General features: G+C 40.7%; 1 protein-coding gene across 3 annotated transcripts in view; it reads left to right on the forward strand.

The window, feature by feature from the left end:
* The window catches only part of SGCD (sarcoglycan delta), a 318,158-nt gene that overhangs the window by 48,376 nt on the left and 246,389 nt on the right, over positions 1-23,393 (forward strand). The window contains exon 1 of one of the 3 annotated variants that reach the window (XM_027718531.2): positions 2,278-2,296. The exons of the other annotated variants lie outside the window; for them this stretch is intronic. The gene's annotated coding sequence lies outside the window, so the exon portion shown is untranslated. Of the gene's footprint in view, positions 1-2,277; positions 2,297-23,393 lie in introns of those variants that run through there. 3 annotated transcript variants of the gene reach the window in all.

The raw sequence follows: 23,393 nt of genomic DNA on the forward strand, positions 1-23,393 counted from the left end.
TCCAAAATGTGAGAGTGCTTTCCTTTTATGTGTCAGCATTGATTGTACATAAAACATGTGATAGAGGGTGTCTGGAAATGGTAATTAAAATCGTAGGGTTTCAGAAGTGAGCATTGATTATATTTCAGGGCCATACCTTTCAGCTAAAAGTTAAAGAGTAAACAACAGTAATTCAGCTAGAATGCTCTGAGGCATCAGGACGAGGAGCAGACTTGAAATGACAATTCAAGTCCTACCTTTGCAATTGTTCTAGTCAAAAGTAGAACATCGCAGGTTGATTACATTTAAGAGAGGGACTTAAATGGTTTCCTCCTTTCCAACTTCACTAGCAACTTTTAAGTGATTAAAGCCCTTAATTAAGTACTTATTGCTTCCCGTGAAACATGGCTTAGGTGTCTGGAGGGAACTGTCTGGTGCTGGCGTTGTCTGGTAGGCAGGGAGAGAGGACTGGGAGGGGATATGCTGCTCAAATGACAATAGTTGGCCTCTGATGTTATTCAGGTGAGGTATATCAAATATATTTTTGAGAGCTTGAAATTATGTGGCTCAGCCAGCCACAAAACCCATTGGTGTAGGTCAACAGGACCTCAGTAGAATTATGCAAATTTACATCATGTCAGAAAGTAACAGTAATTTGCATTACTTCAGCTGCACACTGCTAGAAGCAACACAAATTGTTCAAAGAGGTCTTATGTTTTGTTGCTAATAGATTATATTTAATTAAATAAAAATACGTGTTAGCATTTTTTACCTTGTACAGAAGGTAAAAAATAAATTGTCCTTGTGAGATGAACCAGTACTTTTATTGTGAGACTTAAAGGAAAGTGACAAACCTATAAGTAGGTAAAAATTGAGAGTTCGTGTTTTCCAGGAAGCACTTATGTGATTTAACTGCTGGTGGTGTTTGTTTTTGGGCACGGTGCTTTACTGCCTAAACCACACATGCTGCCAGAAAATCCCAAAGTGTGTTTTGGCTTTTGGAAGCATACAGACAAAAATAATGTCAGATTGTTAATCCTGAATCATTGGATACCTGCCCTGAAAAGTTTGCATCAATAATTTAGAAGCTCAAATGGGGTCATATCAAATTCCTAGCCTACTGCAGGCAAGTTCTGTTTTTGCAGAAAAGTCTACAAAGCAACTGAATTTTCACCACAAATGAAAATACTAACTGCCTTTGGAAGTGAGGTTATTAATAGTCCTTAAATTTATGTTTTGGCTGCTGTTAATCCCTTCCTTGCCCAGGAAGAATGGACATTAAACTATCTCACATCCATAAAAATGGTTAGATTAGCATTATGCACAGCATTAGATGATCAGAGAGGAATAACAGGCTCTGGAGGGCTCATTTCCTCTCCATCTATTTCTGCTTGTCCAACAGTGACACTTGCATTATTTGGAATGACCTTGACTGTTTTTAAGTGCTGAGAGTTTGCTCAGAAAAGCTAAATCAGCCCAGTTAATATTCCTGTAGCAGCAAAGATGAGCATGGGGGACAATGTGGTACTTGAGGTATTTTGACCTGATTGCTCACAAACTGTGTGTTTGATCACCAGTCTTCTTCACTAGAAGACAGTGTCATGCCTGGAAATGGAGTGTGATGCCTTTAATGCAGTTATACCCCCTTCCTGTAATAGCAGCTATGTGAGGAAAAAGTGTTTAGCACCTCCACATTTGCATCAAGAGGGCAAATTCCTGTTCTGTAAAACTTGGTGACTGAGCAAGCTTCTCAAAACCTGTCTTGCTGCAGTCAGGGTTTTATTTATTACTAGAGAAACTCTAACATCTCAAATGCAACTGCTGTGTTTCATTATTAAACAGCAGAGTTTTCAGCTTGAGTTTTAAACCTGGTGTTTTTAAGCCTGCAACCTCTCATCTGAAGGACATAGTGAGAAGGGCTTCCTGCTTTCTGAATTAGTATTTAATGTGTGGGAAGTGTACATCCCAATTGAAGTTTGTCTTCAGAAGATTCTAATTAGGACAGAGTGATCTGATTTTTCAGAGGGTACCTTTTGGGTCTCCTGAAATAACAAGACAGCCACAAGGGTGATGCAGAGCAGGTATCACAGGTTACTGTCATCTTTGCAACTGTCAGAAGTGTTTTAGTGGAAAGCAAACCCATGCATTTGAATAAATAAATATTTTTTACTTAATTTATGGTTTTCATGCCGAAAAAAGCTGTCAAGTTTGAGGTATAATGACTGACTTTTTTTTTTTGTTTGCAGTGGCATGAAAATTTTCAGAAAAACTGAGTGATGTTTTAAGCAACTTCCCTGCAGGATGCGGAGCCACTTAGGTATTATTTTCCATATAACTTTATACAACAAAGCAGGAATGAGGAGGCAGGAGAGCAAAGTGTAAAGTGGCCTCTCAGGGGGTAATGATATGGTATGCATTGCAGAGAAAAGCAGGCAAGTGTTTGAAATCACTGCAGTTAGTCTAGGATGTGTGAATAAAGACAAGAATTACCCTACATCTGGTTTTCTGTCACAGCTGAAAGGCTGTTGTGTTTGCTCACAGGTAGTGTTTTATTGACTAACTATGTTTTTCTGGTCCTGAATTCTGGGTGCAGAGGGGAGAACTTACAATTGATGGTTAAATTTCAGAGGGAGCTCCTCAGCAGTCTGTGGAGAAGGACGAGCTCTCAGCTGTAAAGGCTGGTGCTTAGTTTGGTGAAGCAATGACCAAGGCTGAAACACATTTCTGTCAGAAATGTCTGGACAGACTTACACAGGCAACAGTTTTGTCTTTAATCTCCTTTCCAATAAGAAAATCAGCATGTTGTCCAATGCCAGAGTGTTCAAGGCCAAGCTGGATGGAGCTCTGAGCAGCCTGGTCTAGTGAAAGGATTCTCTGCCCATGGCAGGTGGTTTGTAACCAGATGATCTTTATGGTCCCTACTAACCCAGACCATTCTAGGGTTCATATGGTTCTGTGTTTGTGGATTGTGGAAGGACCCATTTTTGCAGTCTGAGATTCGGATACCAACAGAAAAGGAACTGCTAGGATTAAACAGGAAACCTTGGGCCACAGGGGCTGGGGAAAAAAACACCATCTAAAGGACCAGACAAGATCCATTGTCCTGATCTCCCCCAGCAGGATGTAGAGAGACTTTGCATGATGCTATCATATATCCCATTGTTTTCTCCCTCCCTGTGTAAATCCTTCTTTCAGGTAAAGCTGATCACACTTCCCCAATATAATCCTGCTTACTGGAAATATCAAACCTTTTCCCCCAAAATGTAAATACTGTATCCGAGAAATGTAAATCCATTTTTCCCCTTATGTCACCCCTGTTACTGGAAATGCTAATAGATTGTGGAATCCCCTATTTGACATAACCCTGCCTCCTTATTAGCATGTTAAGCTCCCCAGACCCTTAAATAGCGGTTTGTGTGTTCAATAAATGTATTCCAGTTTTTGCCCCCATAGCTGGGATCGTGATAGCTTTATTAGACCGTTACTTCTTCCTATTTTCCTGATTAACATTTGGAGGCACCCTGAACCTTCTTATCCCACCAGCTGTGCACCAACCAACAAGAGAGATTCCTGGCAACTCAGGTCGTGAATCAGCGATGTAACCACATATGGGAAACAATGCTTCAAAACCTAGAGCTGTCCAGAGATACAGGTCTCCAGGCTTGTGCTGTGTGGCCACAGTGCTGTCAGTGGGGTCCTCCACGTGGCACTGGGCTCCGGCTTCCTTTTCAGTTAAGTTTGTAAAAGCGAGGAAGGATTTCAAAGCGAAGCAGCAGATGTGAGCCTTTGCCCTTGTGAATTCATTGTTGCTCCCTGGCACCGAGATCCTCTGTGTCAGAAGAGGGGAATTTAGTGCAAGCTGTAGTAGGTAGAAACACAGAGGCTTTTTGTTTCTGTCTGAAGTCACCTCGTCGAGCTTTCGAACTGGTATGTTGGCAGCTGAGCAAAAGGCTGTTTATTCTACAGGATTCTCTGCACAGTTTGGAATGGCTTCCAAATACAAATCAGTGGCTTGTTCCCCAAAAAGCACGTCAGAAACTTTTATTGCATCTCTCAGTCATTGCTTTTGCTTTTATGGGTCAACTTTGAGGAGCCAGTGTGGTTAGAGCATCGTGTGTAATCTCCAGACAAGTTTTGCAGCTTTGCCAGTGGAATGCATATTTTGCTTATAAAGTTTTAAATTATTATCTGTATACTTGTGAAGACCTTTATTTAGCTAAGCCACTTGTCTGGTCTTAAAAGTGGCAGAAGAGAATCCTCCTCCCTTCCCTTCTTGATTTCTGTGTCCTCCAAATTGACATAAATAATGTCCCTTCTCCTTGGTCTCCCAAAAATGTAGGTCGCATTTCAGTGAGAACTCTAAAATCGCAGGTAACTTCTGTTCCTCTCGTATTTCCCTTTGCAAAACAATTTCACGTAATTGCAGTCTGTCTGTGGGATTTGTTGATGCTTGTAGGATGAAGTGCCTGCAATTCCTTCTGCTTCTCCTCCCCTGGAAATCCCTTGCACGCTGTCTTTGTGCGCCGCGTATCAGCTGTAGCAGATACTCTCTCCCTCTTGGTGTTGGTAGCTCTCTTCAGCAGCCTGTTACTGCTCACTGCTCAAAGCTTTAAAAGGAGGATGAGAAGTAACAAACTGCTCTAACATTCCTTGCAGGGATGGAGGCACTCCAGTCAGGTGTGTTGTGGGGCACACGCTCCAGAAGATGTAATTGTGTTATTGCTGCTGCTTAGGTAGAGCCGCAGGGAGCCTGATGCAGAAACGAAGTTCCTTCTTTGCACTGACCCCTTTTGATATCCTGTTCCCCAAGATCTGCATCTTCCAAAGTCTCAAGCTTCCATTGCTTTTCAAGTATTCCTCAGCTTTGAGGGGAGGAAGGGGATGATCAGGGTTGTAAGACAGAACTTCCTGAATTTTCACACTTACCCAAAACATTTTTTCTCCTTGGCTGTTAAGTCCCTTGTTTTATGAAAATAGTTTTTCCTTGTAGTTTCCCTTTTCCTCTGGAAGATGAAACTGCAGATTAAGTAATGTCACCCATGGGTGCTCTTGTGATGGTTATTGGCTTCCTTTGAAATACTGAATTGTTCTCTGTTCCACAAACTGTAACGCTGGCAAACAGGGATGTGTGGATATAGATTTTTTTACAATAGTATTTATTCAACCACTCTCTGAGATATTATTTTTTTTATTTTTTTTAAATTCCTTACACGGCCTTAAGACAAATGGTAAAATCTTTTCAGTGTGAAAAAGACCGTGAACAAAGAGATGTTATTTGAAAGCAGCAAAATGTGAAGTGACTCTTCTGCTAAACTTCCTCAAAGCAGCTTTGTGACATAGGTCAGGTCTGCTATTTCTTTTCAGCCATGAATATCAGCAGAAGCAACATGTTAGCTTCATACATGTAGCTTGAAGTCAGAATGTTAGTTTTAAATTTAAAGTCACTTTTAGTGTTTAATTTATGAATGTCTTTATTAGCTCAGTAAATGGAACCTACAAGAGCAAAACAAATTGCTGTTGTGGCATCATAAAAGAACTTGTTTCTAACTTGGTTAAAGGGAATTTCTGTGAAAATAACCTGCAAGAAAAAAAAGTTACATGGATGTTTCAGTAATTCACAGTGAATATGAATATGAAAACTATACTTTTCTAGTAGCAAAGGTTTCATTTTGTGGGAAAAGAAAATTGCAGATAATTTATGACAGAAATATGAATGTCAAGGAGAAAGAATTAATAAAATGGACTAGAAGGAATTCTTCATTTCAGGTATTGCTCTTTTCAAAGACATTTTTTTGTTCAGTTATGTTCTGCTGCTTTACCCTTTTCAAAGTGCCTATGTGAGCATTTGGGCTTTAACTCCTGGAGAAGATTAACAACTCCTCTGCATAAAAAAATGCATCTGACTTATGGGGGTTTCTCATGGTAATGGTTCCTTCTACCAAACAAGCTCTTGACATGTTTTTCTCTCATGGGACAAATAATTCCCACAGGTTAAATATGACTGTTTGGACAATTGTTTTTGCCCTAATTCAACAGTTGACTTAAACTTGAAAATTCTTTCATTCTGCTCCATTTACTTTTGGCTCAGGTATGGACTTTCTGTTATGCAGTTGTAAATTAACACATTGCATCATATTTCCAGATAAAAGTTTAATGAAAATTTTTACGTCTCTGTGGTTTTCCAACAGAAAATATTAGATTGCTGTGAGATAGTTCAAGGGAAAACAGAATATTTTATGGAATCTGGGGTCACAACTTACTTTTAAATATCTTTAAAAAAGCAGTTAGGAGAAAAAATATTGAATTGTGTACTTAATGAAAATATTACTTTTGAATTAAACCACTTACTCTAGGCTTCCATGGTCTAAATCTGTGTATCACACATGCAGTATTTTATTGTCCCCAAAAATTATGGGTTAGGGGAAAAAATAAAAGATCTGTTTTACTCGACCCTGCTAAGAGAATGTGTGTGTGATCCCCAGCCTGCCTTTGGAAGGCTTTGTATTAATGGGGGCTTGAGGAAGAAAGTAATCAGTGGCTTAACCTTGAAAAAAACCCGATTGCCCTGAAAGAAAACCCAGTAGATGCTATCGGGCCACATCCCACTTAGAGCCTCTCCAGATGTTTGTGGAAATGTAAGTGGATTTAAGTGTCCTTAAGAAACAGCGTAGCGTGGTTGATGAAATCAGCCAGATTCAGGGATAGGCATGCATCTTTCTGCAGCCCATTAATACACAGATTTCTTCCCTCCTTTTCTCACTCTCATTAAAACTTCTGAAATTAGTGGGAAGAAGGTGGCAGCTTTTCTTTGAACTTCATTCCTTCGATGCTGCATATGAACAGTTCTAAATGTACCATATTTCAACAGTGCAGTGTACAGGTTGGTCAACAGGGATTCTGAACTTGACAGAAACAAATGTGAATTATTTTTTTTTTCCATGAATGTTGCAGTTTTGTTTCTGCCGATGTGGGCTCTGTCATACCAATTGCTGTGGAGTAAATTATTACTAAATGTTAGGTGGTAGTGGTGATTATTTCAAAGATAAGGTAATCTAGAAGAGACAGCTTGCACAGGAAAAGCAGTCAGTCATATTAACAAAACTGGCAATAACTGCCACAAAACATCATCATCATTTTATACTGCTTTTGGTCATGCTGTTGAGCTAGATGAACTATGTCCTTGTTTGTGTTTCAGAGAAGAAATCTGAAATACAGTCACTTCAGGGAAAATGCAAGTGCCTTGATTTATTGATGTTATTTTATCAATTTTGCACAGGTTTTGCAGGGAGGAGGGAAGGAAGGAAGATTAGCAATTTCAGGTGAAGATGGGCAGAAATGGTCACAAATGCCTGTCACACCCAAAAGCAGTAATCAAATTACTGCTGCGAAGCAAAATGATATAATTGATTATGAAACCTGAAGTCAGTGCCTAGAGCACTAGGAAAGCTGGCCATGTGATCCAGTGTGTTTAGAAAGGAGAGGGGGTGCAAATGTATTAATATGCTCTTAAGGAGAAGGAATCTGCAGGAGGACACGGACAGTGTCAGTAATTTATGGGCACGAACAAAACGCTACATCAGTGATTTATGGTGTCAGGCAGGGCTAATAACATGATTAGGGTTCAGAGTTTAATTTACTTCCCTCTTTAAAAGACAAGAATTATCTACTGTAAAGACTCATATGAGTTGTTTCAAATGGTGTGTGAAGACCCTTCTGGGTTAAACTGGATGAACAGTTTTAAAGCAGAGAGGCAATGGGCATTGCATATTCCTGTTTCTTAGACCTATGGTATTCATGAACAAGTCTTTTTTTCTTTTTTGTTCTTTTTTTCCCTTTTTTTTCCCCATTTTTCTCTTTTTCCTTCTTTTTTGTGTTTTTGTTTGTTTGTTTTTGTTTTTCTTAAAGGAAGAAACTATGTAACAGAAGTACTAGGAAACTAGGTGACTTCTATTTCCAGTACTCTCAATCTGTCACCAGCTCTCCCTTTTACATGCAACCCCATATAGCAAAATCAGAATTTGTGTGGGACAAGAACACTTTTAGAACACTGGCAGGATGGGAGACTTTGTAATGCTGTTGCTGGTGTAGTTTCTAGTGTCATTTGTAGTTAGAGAGCATCTCTCTCCTTTCAGTTGAGACTGGTTTGAATTGAATATCACTAGTTAAGATACCAGTTGCTGACAAAACTGATTCCAGACTCAATAGGCATTTGCTCTAGGCCTTTTTCCTTATATCTTTTAGTTCACATGCCTCTGCAGTTTCTGAAGTAATTGATATTAACACAGTATTTTATGAACATCTATCAATATGTGAAACCAAACTCAGCAAAACCGAGAGGAGAACAAATCATAAAGTTCATGAAAGACAGGTAAGACTGGGGTTAGCAACTGAAGATGCCAATTCAGGTGCAAGCCACGGTTCTGCTGCTGCAGTGCCTCATCTGGGTACAACGGTGCTGGCCACTGTGCAGGGAGTGGCAATGACTTGCAGTTCCACCTCTCAGGGCAGAGCAAACAGGAGCAGGTCTGGTTCTGTCTGGGCTGGCACCAGCAAATGCCTTTGGGGACTGAGAGGAGGCAGAATATGGGCTGGTGGCAGGAGGTGTAGGAGGTTCTGACTGAATAACCTCCCTGGGAGCTTCTGACTGCCACAAAGAGGAGTCCCTGTAGGTCTGTGGTTGGCTCACTGTGACTGGCACTGACACCCATCTCCCGGTACATGACCTGACACAGCTGATGTGTCTCATCACCTGCGCTGAAAAATAAGATAGTTGAGAATTTAGGATGAAAATTTGGTCAGTTAAGGATATTTACTTTTTTTTCCCCCTAACCTATGAGAACTCTTCTGTTGGCACAGATTTGAAGTCATTTGACTATCTTATTCTGAATAAGAAGAAAAAGAAAGGAGTGCTTGATTCTCAGTATCAAATTACTTAATTTCTTCTGGAAGATACTAAAACCAGAACTGCCTGTTGTTGTGACTGTCTTGGTATCCTCTGTGCTAATGTGAATGATATTTGCATAGTTTGTCACAATGGTGAAAGTATTGCTTGCATGAAGAACCCAGGAGTTAGACATGGCATCATTACCCTAATTTATGGATGAGAAATGAAGCCCAGAGAACACTGTAGTTTTCAGGGTTGAGGAAGCCAGAGACTTCAGGGGAAGGGAACTAGTCACCCCAGAAGCAAGGCTAGTATAGGTAAAAAATGAGTTGTCTTATTGCTTCCTTCATTAGGAAATCTGCTGTCCCAAGCCCTGGTGACTCTAGACATTTGCCACCCAATTCTCTAAATCTCCTTTTTGAAAACAGTTTCTCTTCGCTGTTTGCCCTGCAGAGCTGCTGCTTTGCTATCTTGAGCATCCTCCTCTTTCTCAGTTTTCAATTAATCTTTCCCTGCTCATCTCAGTCTGTTCCTCTGGCTGGCGCAGAGCTCTCCCGACAGCTCTCATCTGTGGGAGGGAAATGTGATTTAATGGAGAGGAAAGAGGAGCTGAGTGCTTATGCCTGTGAGCGATATTTGAGCTGTAGGTTTATTGCCATACACACCTCACCTTGCTTAAAGTCTGCTCCAGTACCTCCGGAGATCTCTTCCATCCCTTGCAGCTTTCTTCAAACTTTTCTGGACAAACTTCTTGGCTGCTTCGGCTGCTACAGGTAAAACTTCAGGCAGATGCAGTGCTCTTGCTCTGACCTTCAGTATTGCTCCCACAGTTTATATGAAATACCATACAAACCTCAATGCAATTTTCCATGGCTGCTGAAGTCACTGTAGGCAAAGTGTCACATTAATGGAGGAGCCACGGGGGATTCTGATTGTGCTGTTGCTTCTGATTGTCACACTGGCTTAAAGATAAGTTATGCTTGGGGTAGTCTGACCATATCTCCCTGTGCATTTCACTTGGGTATAAAATAATCCACACCTAAATGCTTTTCTATTATCAAAATGCTTTAGGTGAGTTTGGATTTAAAGGCTTTCTGTGTGAGATTGGTCTAGGAGAGTAATTTGTGAGGCAGGAACCTTACTGGGAGCAGGAGGGAGAATTGAGGCTGTAGAGGGAGGGGATTTTAGAATATAGAGGGAACTGAGGTGGGAACTGGATATTGGGCAGGAAATCCTTGCTGGGAGTTTGGGAGGGAAGGTAATTCAAGAATGGGTTTGTATGGAAGTTGAAGTACTGGTTGGGTGACTGGTGAGAACAGTGGGGACTAGGTGGGCTGGACATCTGCTGGCAAATGGAGAGGTGGAACCCTCATATTATAGCAAGGAAATGGTTGGGCTTTGTGTGAAGGGGGAAAAAAAAAGAAACTAAAATGATTCTTCTGGTCTAAATGCTTGGTTTGAACACAGCCAGAGTGATTGCAACTTTCAAAGAGCATTTTTCCCAAGAGGAAGTTTCAGCTGGCATAAAAGCTAGCATTTGACATCTTTTTCATATAATGATTACATTAACAAAAACGGACCTCGCTGTTGGCAGCTTTTGTAAAACAACTCCAGTGCAGTTCTTCATTCTCTTAACTCCTGTGTGTGACTTGAAGTCAGCTCAAAACTCCTGCTGGAATGCAAGCAGGTCAGCTCCTCTGACGCAGTTAGAGTGTTAGAAAGTGCTCCACATGGCTTGACAAAGGCTCTTTGCAATTGTTCATTTCTGTTGCAGCAGGCAGTTTTAATACACTGATGTTTGCTGCACTGCCGCATTTGTGCATCCTTATCCCACAGTCACTGAGAGAAATATCACACTCAGCTCTGACTGCTCAGGCATCTGGCCTGAGGTGCTGCTGTATGGTCTGTAAAGCCCACAGTTATTAGGAGTTCCTTCGTAATTAATTGTATTTTAATTGTTGTTGCAAACACCGGCTTCAGCTGCTCGAGGGTTAAATATTCTTACAGCAGTGAAAATGGACCTCACTGTTCAGAAGGTGCTGGCCAGAGTCTATGTGCTGAATTGTCCCAATGTTTCTGGTGTCCTGATGTAAGGACGGCTTTCCTCAGACCACTGTTTGATTTCAAAGTTGTATTAGGGTTCTAATTTTCTCTAAAGTGATGAAACAGAGACTTATCTGTGCTCTCCGTTTTCCTCATGGGATGCACCCTCAGAGAGTTAAACCTCACACCTTTGCAGGAAGTCTCTATCACCTCTTAAGGCTAAAATTCTCAACTTTTCTCCAGTACTTATGGCATCTGATGGAAAGCTTGTTAAAAACAAATATCTAGGGAGTGTGTTGTGTGCTGTGTAATTTAAATAGCCATCCTGATTTCTTCAGTCTCTTAGAAGAGTGCAAAGGGTAGGGAAGAACTGTATAGAGAAGGGACTAATCTGTATTTTAAACCATTCCACCGACACAGCCTGTTGGGGTGTGTAAGTGGGAGGAGATTTCTAAATAGGAAGCTTGTGGTTTGAGGAATCCTAGGAGCCATGAGGATTGTGTAAATGTTTTCTCTTTAAAGCAGAAATAGTCTGCTTTCTCTACTGAGAAAAATCACTTTGCTTATGAGAGAGCACGGTTTATCAACTGTGATGACTGGCGATGAAGCAAAGGGAATAGACTGTCATTTTGTAGACTAAAAAAAAACCCGAAGGAGCATTTCTGTACTGTTTTGATTTATTTTTATAATTGTGTTATCTTTATCTTGTTGCCATCATTCAGACACAGCTGACTAGAGGTGTAGGGGAGTACAAAAAGTTTGAACAGAGTGCATAAATAGGAGAATGAACATTTGTTTCATTAGTGTGAGCATAGTCTGGATAAGTGGGAGAAAGGAATGTGAGATAAGTGCTAGACATCAGCTTTGTTATAATTTACATTTTATTAATAAATATTCTTGGAAATGGCATTTTCCTTAGCACCTTATTGTAAACTGCTGCTGAGGCTATGGAGGTCATATTTCCTCAGTATAAATCAGTGTAGCTGAATTAGAAGCATGATGATTTTTCACTAGCCTTGGAAGCTGCTCCAGTTGGACAAGGAAAAGTTATCTCTCTTTGTCAGACTGAATTGCAGAACTGGGCCTTGCTCCATTCTGCATATCGCTGTGACAGATAACAGGCCTTTAATTTAGTGGGAAAAGGCATATGAATTTCCACAGCTCCAAATTAAGGCCAGGCAAATTAAAATTGAAAGATAGAGGCTCTGCTGGATAGTGGAAGACCAAACTACTGTTGAGGTTCTCAGATCATGACAGAATGACTTTGAGACTTCTGGCTGGACTGAAGGTATGAGCTTAATACTGAGGGGACTGTGGGAAACTGGCTTGTGTGACTGATCAGATTAAATCAGCTAATGGTTTGTTCTGGTCTTAAAAATCTCTGATATCCAGTGCAAGATACCATGCTGCTGCTGGTGTAATATTCCAAACCCTTTCACAAGCAGGGGATCTAGGATAGTTTATGCAGTCCTTTAAAAAATGTAGTTCCACACTGTGAGAGAAATCTAGGTTTTGTGAAAAAGATGCTGTATTTGCATTAAAGCTAAATAGAGGGGGTTCTATATGTGATGTATGGAAAATACAAAAGCAGAGCATCCCCTGGCTGTAAAAGGGGATGTTGATGAGTTGATGTAGCTGATGTTTGCTCATGATGGCCAGAAGTGCCTATGGCAACTGCTCCTGCCTGTGCAGGAGACTGGGGGCATTGCTGGGTGTGTGCTCCACATACTGTTTGCTTGATACCATTCCAAACAACTGATCTTGGGTTTTTTCTGAAGAATTTTAAATTTTCCTCAAGGGCAACTCAGTAACAAAGTGTCCTGATTGGCTGCTGAGCACCTGGAGCCAGGAGAGTTAGTAGAAGCTTAAAGGGGCAAAATTGTATTTATTGAAGATTAATGCTGAAGGCTACTGTCTCTCCCACTTCAATAGGAATCTAATTTCTGATGTGTTTGGTTTTTTTTTTCTTTTTTTTTAATACTGATGTGCTTTTCAGCTGCACTGAGTTGATTGTTTTCAAGTGGTGTAGAGAAGAGTGTCTTGGTAGGGTTTTATATGAAACTGTAGTACCCTCACTTGTGTACCTGGACTTAAAATCCAGCTTTCCTGCAGTCCTGGGCAAAACTCAGAAAATTCATCGGAATTTTACACAGAATCTTCTATTACCTGTTCTTTGTACTCGTGCTGGCTGACCCCTCACCAGGAGAATATATGTCTGGGAAGGGACCTCCTGGGTCATTAGGTGCATTTTCCTGCCATTATAAGCGATCATATCACGAGCCCTTTCATTAACTGATCAAACTCTATTTTAGAGGTACAAACACTTTTGGCCCCCACTACTTCCACTGGAAGACTGGTATAGACCCTCATTGTCTGATGTCCAGCAGGTATTTACTCACAGCTAGTTTGCAACCCCTTGTTTTTATGCCAGTACTGTCTTTCTGTGTAAATAGGCTTTTGCCCCCTGAGAGTTTCCTTATCTGGTGTACCCAGAAACAGAAGTTAAACCCTTCCCAACCCTTCTTTGGGCAGGCCAGGAACGATCATCCTCTTAGTCCTTTCCACCCACTCCAGAGATAAAAATCAAATTACCCACATGAGAAATTCTTCTCAGTGATTGCTAATACTCTGAAGAGAAAAAGGCAGAGAAAACTTTAAGGGATGGCTAAACTGAGAATCTTTTAAGCTTCTGTTTTGAGGTCTTTGTAAAGAATGTTTTTTGTTTCGTTGAAGCTGTGGCTGCTGATAACTGAGCAATATGAGAGCTATGGGTGTTTTTTTTTTTTTCATCCTAGAGATTCCTTAAGGAAAAAGTCAAAGAGGAGCGAATTGGGAAAGTATTTGTCATGTAGCACAGATAACTTGTGGAAAATACTGCAGGATATGGTGGTGTCATTGTAGTCCTTGTGGCAGACATGTTCCTTGTGAAAAGGGGTTTTGGTATTTTGGTGTGATCCAAAACAATCTGTGCTGTCTCTTTATCACCTCTATTCAAGAATATATCACTTTAAAGAAGGAAGATGTCCTGCAGGTGTGCCATAGCTCCATATTTCCTGGTCAATGAGAAGTCAAATTTCAAACCATTCTTTGCGAGGCAGGTGATAATAGCTTTAAATTTAAAGAAAATGATGAAATGAGTGAACAATTTAAGACATGGAAAAACAGCTGGAAAAGAGGTGACAGACTAAGGGGATAACAGTGCAGGTCTGCTAATCATGAGATGGAAAAAACTAATAGGGGATACTGTTTATTTTCCTTTATAGTAGGAGAATCAGAAAGCATCATATAGAAACTTCAAGTGACTTAAACATATACAGAAGGAGATTATTCTTCACACAGAACCTGGTTCTAGAAGTCTCCATGCAGGATACTCTGATAGCTGAAAGTTTCTCTGAGTTCACGTCCTGGATGCAAGAAAAAGCATTTGTGGTTCTCATATGCAGAGATAACCTCTGCTGACACAGGAAGCCCTTGGGCCACAAGTTAGGATTATTTTGGAAGAGTATGGTGTTTGTGTCCTGTTCTCTTTGTCCCAGGTCAAACAATAGTTGTTTTAGTTCTATGGTTTATGTCAATTGATTTATTTGGCTCGTCAGATCTAGCTTCTCAAAATTGGTAGATTTGTACATATTGTATGTTCTTCTGTGTCTTATAAAGTTTTCATCTTTACGACAACTGGTAAATATTAGGATGATTATGTTGATCAATCTGTCTGTTTAAATGCTGCTGTGTGATACGTTGTCTGACGTGCAAGTTGGACCTCATCTTTTCAATTGGAAACTTCAAAAACGAAGAAATCCAAACCTTTCTTGGTGAGAAGTCATAAAAGGTTTTATGGGAGAAAACTACTGGAGGAATTAGATAAAGAGCCCTGAAAACATGGAGAGGGGAAGAAGTATTACATTTTGTATTTAAGCTCAAACCTCTATGTTTGATCGCAGGAAGATGTTTGAAAAAAGCTGTACTGGAGCTCTGAAGGATTCTTCAACCTACTGATAGGAGTTCTGGGAACTGGGCTGTAAACTCCTTGAAACCTGAACAGATGTTTTGGTATATAGCTTCAAAGCTTTGAAAGGCTGTTTTCCCCACACGCCTTTCTATGTGAGGAGACTTTTAAGAGCTGCTGAATAAATTTTATTATCTATCCTACAAAAGCACTATCCACATGGAAGAGGGAGGCTTTGAACAGTCCTGGGCTCAGAAGTGAAACAATAACCACGTAATGCAGCTCCAATTGAACAAAAACGGAATAGAAACGAGAGAGATGTGTGTCAGCCTGTTCAGGACCCAGAGGGGTGAGAGTTTTGAGATGCTTCAATAGCTTTTTCATGAAGATAAGTAAACACAAGGGAGCTTTATTGGCTTCAGCTTTGCCACATTAGATAGAAGAATTCCTAATGTTGGGGAAGAACATAGATGAATAACAACCCAGATGTTAGTTATATTGTTTTATGTGCACTTAGGAATGAATCTGACGGCCATGAGAGTGACTTGAGACCCTACAGAGATTTGAATGGGAAAAAATGATAGGAAAAGGCAGTAAATTTAGCTTATCCTTTAATCTTTCACCCCCTTCTGACACACTGACTGGGTGTGTGTTGGTGCTGGAGGCTCTGCTGTGCTGGTGCTGTACGAATGCCCAGGAAACTATAATCCCTGCTACAAGAATTTACCGAACTGTAGAAAGTGAAGACAAAGGGAAGCATCTGGAAATAAGGGACTGAGACATAAGAAATGAGATCCAATTCAGTTGAATTACAATGTTTCCAGCCTGGAAGCCTCGTGTGCTTTTCAACAACTATCATGTTCTGCTGCTAGGACAGGCAAAAATAGTGCACTCTTGTGTTATCATAGGTTCATTAACAGTTCTGAATGGTTTTATAGTTTCTGTGAAACCCCCTCAAAATTCAGGTTGTTTTCTTATTAAAGCTGTGTCTATATTTTTCTGCAGCCAGGAGCAGGCTAAATCATTTTTGGGTGCTCCATGCAAGGGTCCTCTTGCACTTTCCTTGTTGCAGTTTGGAGTATTTGCTCTCCTCTGTTTAGGCTTTTGTTTGCCTTGTGGCATTGCAGTGAGTCAAGAGTGGAAAAAAACTTAAATATTTTTATCATAAAGATTTTTCAGTTTAAAGATCTGAACCAATAGTGAAATTGCTTTATTTATTTATTTATTTTTCCAAAAGGAAATGCAGCCTTCAATCACAGAACTGCCAGAAACTCTGGCCCATTTTTAGACTATCTAAGGCAGGATGGAGTTCATTTTTAAGGTCAAGATCTACTTATAAATAATAGCACTTCCCGTGGGGAAAAACACTAACCCAATTTGTGAAAGTTATTTTATTTGATGGTCAAATAAACTCGATAGCACATCAGGAATAGGATACCTGGCTGTGATGTGACACACAGAACAGCATTTAGGCAGAAGGCTTTGTTTTTCCTATGAATATATTGATGGATTTTCATGTGGATGTTTGACTTTTGAAATCATAGCTTTGGTATTCTAAAAGACAAATGAAACTGTGGGCTAAAAGAACAATCCTAAACCAGCTTCAAAAATATGGGAAATGTGGCAGCAGGAGGGTCCACTCAGGGAAGATTATAACCCTTCACGGTGCCAGAGCCTCTTTAGCAGGTACTTCGCTTGGTGGGTTTATCTGGCAGAAGGAAGATGACAGGGCTGCCAGCCTGCCTAATGATCTTCATCTAACATTTACCTTATTGAGAGGGGAATAATTCTGTTAAATTAACATCCTAGCATATTTTCTGTCCAGCTAGTTGATGAATTAAATAGCCTGAACAAAATGTTTTACGACTCGTTTATCCATAAAAATGGCTGAATTTTTCACATAAAAGGGAGTGACTTTTCGGTACCTGTGTGCTGCGGTGCCCTATACCCCTTGTCTGTAAAAAAATATGTATATTTATGTATGTAAAGAATAACTTTAATGAAGCTGGGTGTGTTTGGGAAGCACAGTGGCACACAGGCTCTTGGAGCAGCCCCGGCTTTGCCGCACGGTGCGTGCCTCCCGCTCGGAGGAAGCGCAGAGCGTTAATGACAGGCTACCAGCCTGTGACACTTGGATCACTCGATCAATCAAATGTGGCACCTCGTGCCAGCCCAGCCAGCTGTCCTCTTCCATCACTGTCCGAAAGTGCCGCACCGAAGGCCACAGGTGCCAGCTGCCATCCGCAAATAACCACTGGACCTGCCCCAGGATGGGTGTATTTAGGGAGCCCGTTTAGATTGGATTTTCTGTCTTGACAGTCCCTTTTGAGTTTCAGTTTAGAAAAGGAGAATAAACAAATTATAGCCTAATAATAAAGCAGCACATCTATAACAAGAAATCCAAGCCTAGGGCTTCACACTTACCGGGTGTAGACCTGTTGTGAGACACCACCATAAGTGCCTGTGACAGCAGGAGATGTTGCTGAGGATGCAGTTGGCTTGTCCTTGGTTTGACTGAAACTTGTAACCTCACAGTGAAGTCTGTGGTTTGTGAATCCACCAACCCACTGAGAATTTCTGTTGCTTCTGTTGATGTTTGTTGGGTGTGCCAAAGAGGACAGGAAGAGGAAGACTCAATTTTATGAGAAAATACCTTATGAACATGCTCATTAGAATGTTCCATAAGCGAATTTGCTTTCTTTCAGTCATTTCCAGTGTGAAAGAGAACTGCCCAGTGTGCAGATGTGGAGAGCGTGGCTGTGAGTCCCAGCTGCACACCCGGAAAGTCTCTGTGTATGACAGGCCCACCAAAAAGGTGGTTTTCAGATCCATGCAGGTCCATCTTCTGCATCCTTAAATCTTGAGGACTCCAGAGCTCCAGAGCTTGAGCTTGTCAGGCTGAGGAGCCTATAGCTATAAGAGGCTTGGGCAGGAGGAAGATATGTGCAGTCAGGCTTTTACAATAGAAATTTGTGTTTCAAGGCAAAAAAAAAAAAGTTTCTATTGCTGCTGTAGCCCCCAGACTACAGTTGGTGTACAGATACACAGGTGGTGATTTAAACTTTTCACAAAGGAAGTCTACTGCTGTTCTGGATGCAGTGGCTCTGAGTGTAGCAGTTTGCCCTCAAACGTCTATATCAAGTTTTCCTCTGCTATTACCGTCATCAGATCCTTGTCCTCACTTGATGCTTTCTAGGCTGCTCATTCCTATTCTCCAGCATGTATGAGTTTTCTATTATTTGCTTGCTGAATCCAATCACTTGCAATTTCCCAGGTTGAAAAAAATGAAGTTCTTTGAAAGAAACGTAATGGAACATCCTCAGGTTGAAACGGGCCCTGAGCACAGCTGATGGCATAGGGACTTTAATTTACTAAACGTCAGTGGTTTGATGGCAATTCAACATGACTGGTGATTGCTTGCATCGTGTTACTGCTGGGGTTGAAAGGGCTGTTTACCTTTGGAAGACAGAAAGCTCAGCTGAGCAACGCACAGAGCAATCTCCTGTGACCTAATAATAATTGTTTTTTCCCCAAAGACTCCCCAGTTGCTGAGGGGCACAAACCCCTGGAGAAAAAACTTGTCTCTGCCCATATGTGTGTTTATGTATCTGTTACAATAGGTCAGACCAGAAAAATGGTGCTTGGGGCTAAATTTGCAAAAGAACGCTTTATATCAGGAGTTTTCTTTGCTGCAAAGCCATTCATAATTTGACCAGTGGAAGACATTTCCTTTTCAGGAGATTTTTCTCACATTTATCACCCCAGCTCGACACAACACTGAAATATCTCTCTATATTCCTGATGTTTGTTGTGGAACTACTTAGAAGTGTGAGTGGCCCTGTACAAGTTGCAGAGCAATGGCTGAAAAAGAGAAAAATCCATCTGGTTCTCATTAATTTGCCAAAATGATCAAAACGTTTCCTGAGAGAGACCGTGCACGTAGGGAAGACAGAGGCAGGGGCTCTTCCATTTGTGCTAACGACTCGGTGCAAGTGGATGCAAACTCACCTGCCTAAGAATGATCATGTTTCTAAAAATGAATTTGGGGTCCAAGGTCCTTAGATAACATCAGACTTGACCGTCTTTTATCCTTAAACTGCATTGCAGGAAGTGGCGTGTTGGCTTCCTCCCACTGCCAGGCGAGTGATTATGGAGGGAATTTTTTTTTTTTTTTGTGTGTGTGTGTTAAAAAGGCAGCTCGGATCTTGTGTAGTATTTGAAGAAAGAAGTTAACTATCTAAAAATAGAGATTTTTAGAGGTGTACAGCTACAAGTAGAACAGCTGAAGCTGAGACACGCGTACAGTATGTTTGGGTCAGCAGCCCCTGATTTGCAGGCCCAGTATCTTTGCACGAATTTCTGTATTTCTGACGTGCTGCCTTCCTTGTAACATTTGGCCTTTAGGCCTTGTCTTCTGGTTTTTTTTTTTTTGTGTACAGTGCAAAAATTTGTTGAAATACTGGTGCATTTGCTCTCAGTGGCAGCCTGAGCAGTTCCAGCCTTCCGTGGCCCAGCTGTGCTGGGGCAGGTTCACAGACATGACTCGCGTTGCACTCGCTGCTGCTGGTGAATCCATCACAGCGGTTACCAGCTTGCTAAAGATGATTTTATAGACTCTGCAGCTGGTTTGTTTAAAACTAGATTACTGTCACATTTAGAAACATTTAGCGCAGTTGGACCAATGAGGGATAATAATTTAAAGAGGCTGACTAGATTTAATCAGTTTTTGGGAGATGAGACTTAATCAAACATAAGAGGTTTAGAAGGCTGATAGAGCTAATGAATTTGAATATGTAACACAGACCCTGCCTGAACTGTAGCACGTTTTCTCTGGCCATGGTTGGTTCATAATGATGAAGCATTTGTAAAAGTTATCAAGTCAGTAGGTATAAAGTCCTTTGTGTGAGGAACCTCAGCAGTGGGGGAAGGAAACTGCCTGAACTGAAGCTCAAATATACGTTGCATGAGATTTCTTTCAGTATGGGAATTCAAAGAGTTAATTTTCAATATGTTTTCATAAAATGTAAGAAAAGAGAATTGGGAAATTACCTTGAAGAAGAAAGATAGCCCTGTGACCTGTATCCTGCTCAGGTCCTAGATGGCTACTCTTGTTATAGACCTCCAGCATGTACTTACTGGAGAGCCCTGGCACGTGCTTTAACTTCCCTGGCCTTTGGTTCTCCATCTGTAAAATGAATGTACTAAACCTTTCCAAATCTTTTTTTGTCTATTTTATGTGTTACAGCTAGAGAAATGTTGACTTTATAAAGAAAGGCCAGCTGAGGTAGATGCTGTGAAATGCATACTACAACAATCTCTGCCTTCATACTACCAGCTTTCTACCTTTAACTGACCCCCAAGCCCAAAAAATACACCCCCCCTCCTTTTTAATATTAGGCCAAGACTGTTATAGCACTAAGATCAGAGTTTGTGTGACAAGTAATCTCTTTTGTAATTTATAAATTAGGAATACTTTAAGTGAACAAAAAGTAACTATATAAGCTCATCATGAGCTTGAAATCTGTGCTTGTTTAGTAGAAACCTAACCCATCTCTTTGTGTTTTCAATGAGAGCAAAATTCTACCTGTGATTTCTTCAGCAAAGGCAACAGTTGTAAATATTTTTCTGCTTCTACTGAATTAATTGTGAAAGATGCTGGTTTTTGCCCACCTCCTTGTAGCCTTTGAAGGGAGTTTTGTCTCATACTTTTCCTTAAAGAGAATCATGGAATGGTTTGGGTTGGAAGGGATCTTAAATATCATCTTGTTACTACCCCTCTGCCATGGGCAGGGACACCTTTCACTAGACCAGGTTGCTCAGAGCTCCATCCAGCCTGACCTTGAACACTTCCAGGGATGGGGCAACCACAAGTTCTCTGGGCAAAGAGAAGCTGATGTGACAAGAGAAAGATGAAACCCTGAGAGGTCCTTTTAAAACATTCAAAATTTAGGGTACCTAAGATTTTTTTGCTCCCAGCAAACCCTCTTTCAGCTAAAGAAACTGGTGAGGAAATAGAAGGTAACTCCAAACTCATATCTCAGTCAGGTCAGGTCCTTCACCTGCTAGAAGGGATAAACTCTGTTAACTGTTGACATCAAGGTCCCCTGTAAAAGACAAATATGCCATAGGAGTGTGATGAGGGGAATTGGATTGGCATAGGGTTTTTTAATCAGCATCAGGCCTGACAGAGAACTAACACCACAACCAGCTGGATGATTGAGAGTCCTGAAATGGTGAAATATTCAGTAAATGCTGTATTTTGTGTAGTGCTGTAGCAGTTGCTGAGGCTGTGGCTTTCCTCTTCTTTCTCAACCAAGATCAGTAATGCCTTGTCCTATTCTGGCCTTTTGATATGCTTTTGTCATAGTGCTCAGAAATGATGGGGCTGCTTGGTGACTTTCTTTAAATCACTGTGCTTACGTGAGAGGCTTGGTTGCTAAAAACAACATCAGGAGTTATAGAATTTTTTTTGTTGTTATTTCATTTGTTGTTATTTTATATGTTGTTATGAAGCCTTACTTGAAATTAAATCTTTGTTATGCCATACACTGTTGAAGGCTGTCCCTTTTCCATATTTCAATCCAAGGTGACCGTGGTCATTGTGAATTATGAAGGGATATGTGTCATCTGTGCCTTCTACCTGCAGATTTGAGATACAGAGATGTCCATGGCCAGCATAGGTTCACTGAGGTGTTTGCAGTAGAACCAAAGTTGGCTTAGTTTTAGCCAAGAAAAGCTGCCTAGTCTTTTTCTTTTTTTTAATATTCTCTCTGTAGATGTTGAAAATAAAGGCATCTCCAGATGCAATTGAATCTTTTTATCTTCTGTCTTAGGATATAATGAAATGCATACTAGACATGGTGGTCTTTCTTCACTGACTCCAGAAGGAGCCTCAGTAATCACTTTGGATGGAGCTGAGAAGCCTCATCGAATGGAAGGTGTTCCTACCTATGGCATGGACATTGGAACTAGATGCTCTTTAAGATCCCTTGCAAACCAGGGCATTCTATGATTCTATGACTTTCTTGTAGGTGGGTAAAAGCCCCATCTCAAGGAGAATGGAGAAGAGAATCCAGTTTCCTTGTGAGTTCCTGGTGAACATCACATTCCTTTTCTGTGCTCTGATAGTGTAACAACCTGCACATTTCATTATCAAAATTATTTAAACACCAGGTGTGTTGTTGGAACTTCTGAAGTCTTACCTCTTTGAAGTCATATTTTCATCCCCAAAACACCCAGTTTTAGTCCTACTCAGTATTTTGCATCTGCAACGTAGAAGGGTGCCAGTTGTGTCGGTCTCATTTTGTTAGAAGCAGTGCACATGTTCATTTGTAGTTGCCTTCATGTTTCTAATAGCAGGCAGCATGCAGAGCTAATTAATGGGCTACAGGAAGAAGTCCCTGATGAGTACAGACTGAATATCTTCAGATAAAAAAGCTGCGGGTTTCCTGTTGAGTTTAAAGAACAGCCCCACTGAACCTTTGATGTGCAACCAGATGCAGCATGCAGAAGCAACCAAATCAAGGGTTAGAGGGGATGAAATTAGTTCAGTTGACTCTTATTTTCTGTGTATACACTTCCAGAAATCATTATTTCCTTGTGGGTAGCTACAGAGGTGCTTAATTGTTCGCTCCCTAATTATAGAGCTTGGTATAACAACTTTTATTATCTCATTCAAGATTTTCCTGAAGTGGACAAACAGGTTGGGACCTTCTTGTATTTTCAGCATATCAGCCTGTTTTGATGCCTCGCAATGTAAAAATTAAGCAGGGAGAACTGAAGAGCCATTCTCAAATGGGGTTCTTAATAGTAATAGAGTTCAAATATTTTTAGCTGTTTTCCTTTCATATTGGGAATATCAATGTAGGTGTAATAGTTGTTGATGAAGAATCTCAGAATTGGATAGTTCATGCTCAAGGCAGTAGCTTTTCTATTTATAATATAAGTATGAACAGATACTAAATGCAGACAGGAACTACTAAAACATTCTGGTTATACTGGTTTTCTACTTTGAGGGTGGAGAGTAGCATAGAAATGGGACTTGAGGTGGCTTTCTTGTCCTGCTGATTTGGGGTTCAAGCAGAGCTGGTTAACCAGGAGTGATTTATGACCAGATATACTTTTCATCAGTAGGAATATTTCTTCTTATAGAAGAAGAAATTTCTTATTTCTTCATACAGTTGAGAGGCATTTCTCCAACCTACAGTCATTGAGATGCAACATGTCCCTATTGCACATACATTCCATGAAACCTAGAGGTGGGTGCCCTTGATCTTTTCCACCAGATCTATTCCAGAACAAATGTTTGCCTTTTCTTCATGGGGAATTCTGTTCTGTTCTGCACGAAGAACTTTCACCGTTGTTGGCATTTCAGTCTGGCACAGTTCCTCCATCCAGGTCTCTGCCCAAATCCTTGCCCTGGTGCAGAGAAAGAAGGTTTATAACAGAAAGCTGGGGAGAAGAGATGGAAGGATTTTCATTATCAGAGCTAGTTAGTCTATACCATTGCAAAGACTTCCTGAAACTATTGCTTTGGTATTT

The sequence above is a fragment of the Pipra filicauda genome, unplaced genomic scaffold (assembly GCF_003945595.2).
Source record: "Pipra filicauda isolate LSUMZ 115617 unplaced genomic scaffold, ASM394559v2 scaffold3_size10097308_pilon, whole genome shotgun sequence".
NCBI lineage: Eukaryota > Metazoa > Chordata > Aves > Passeriformes > Pipridae > Pipra > Pipra filicauda.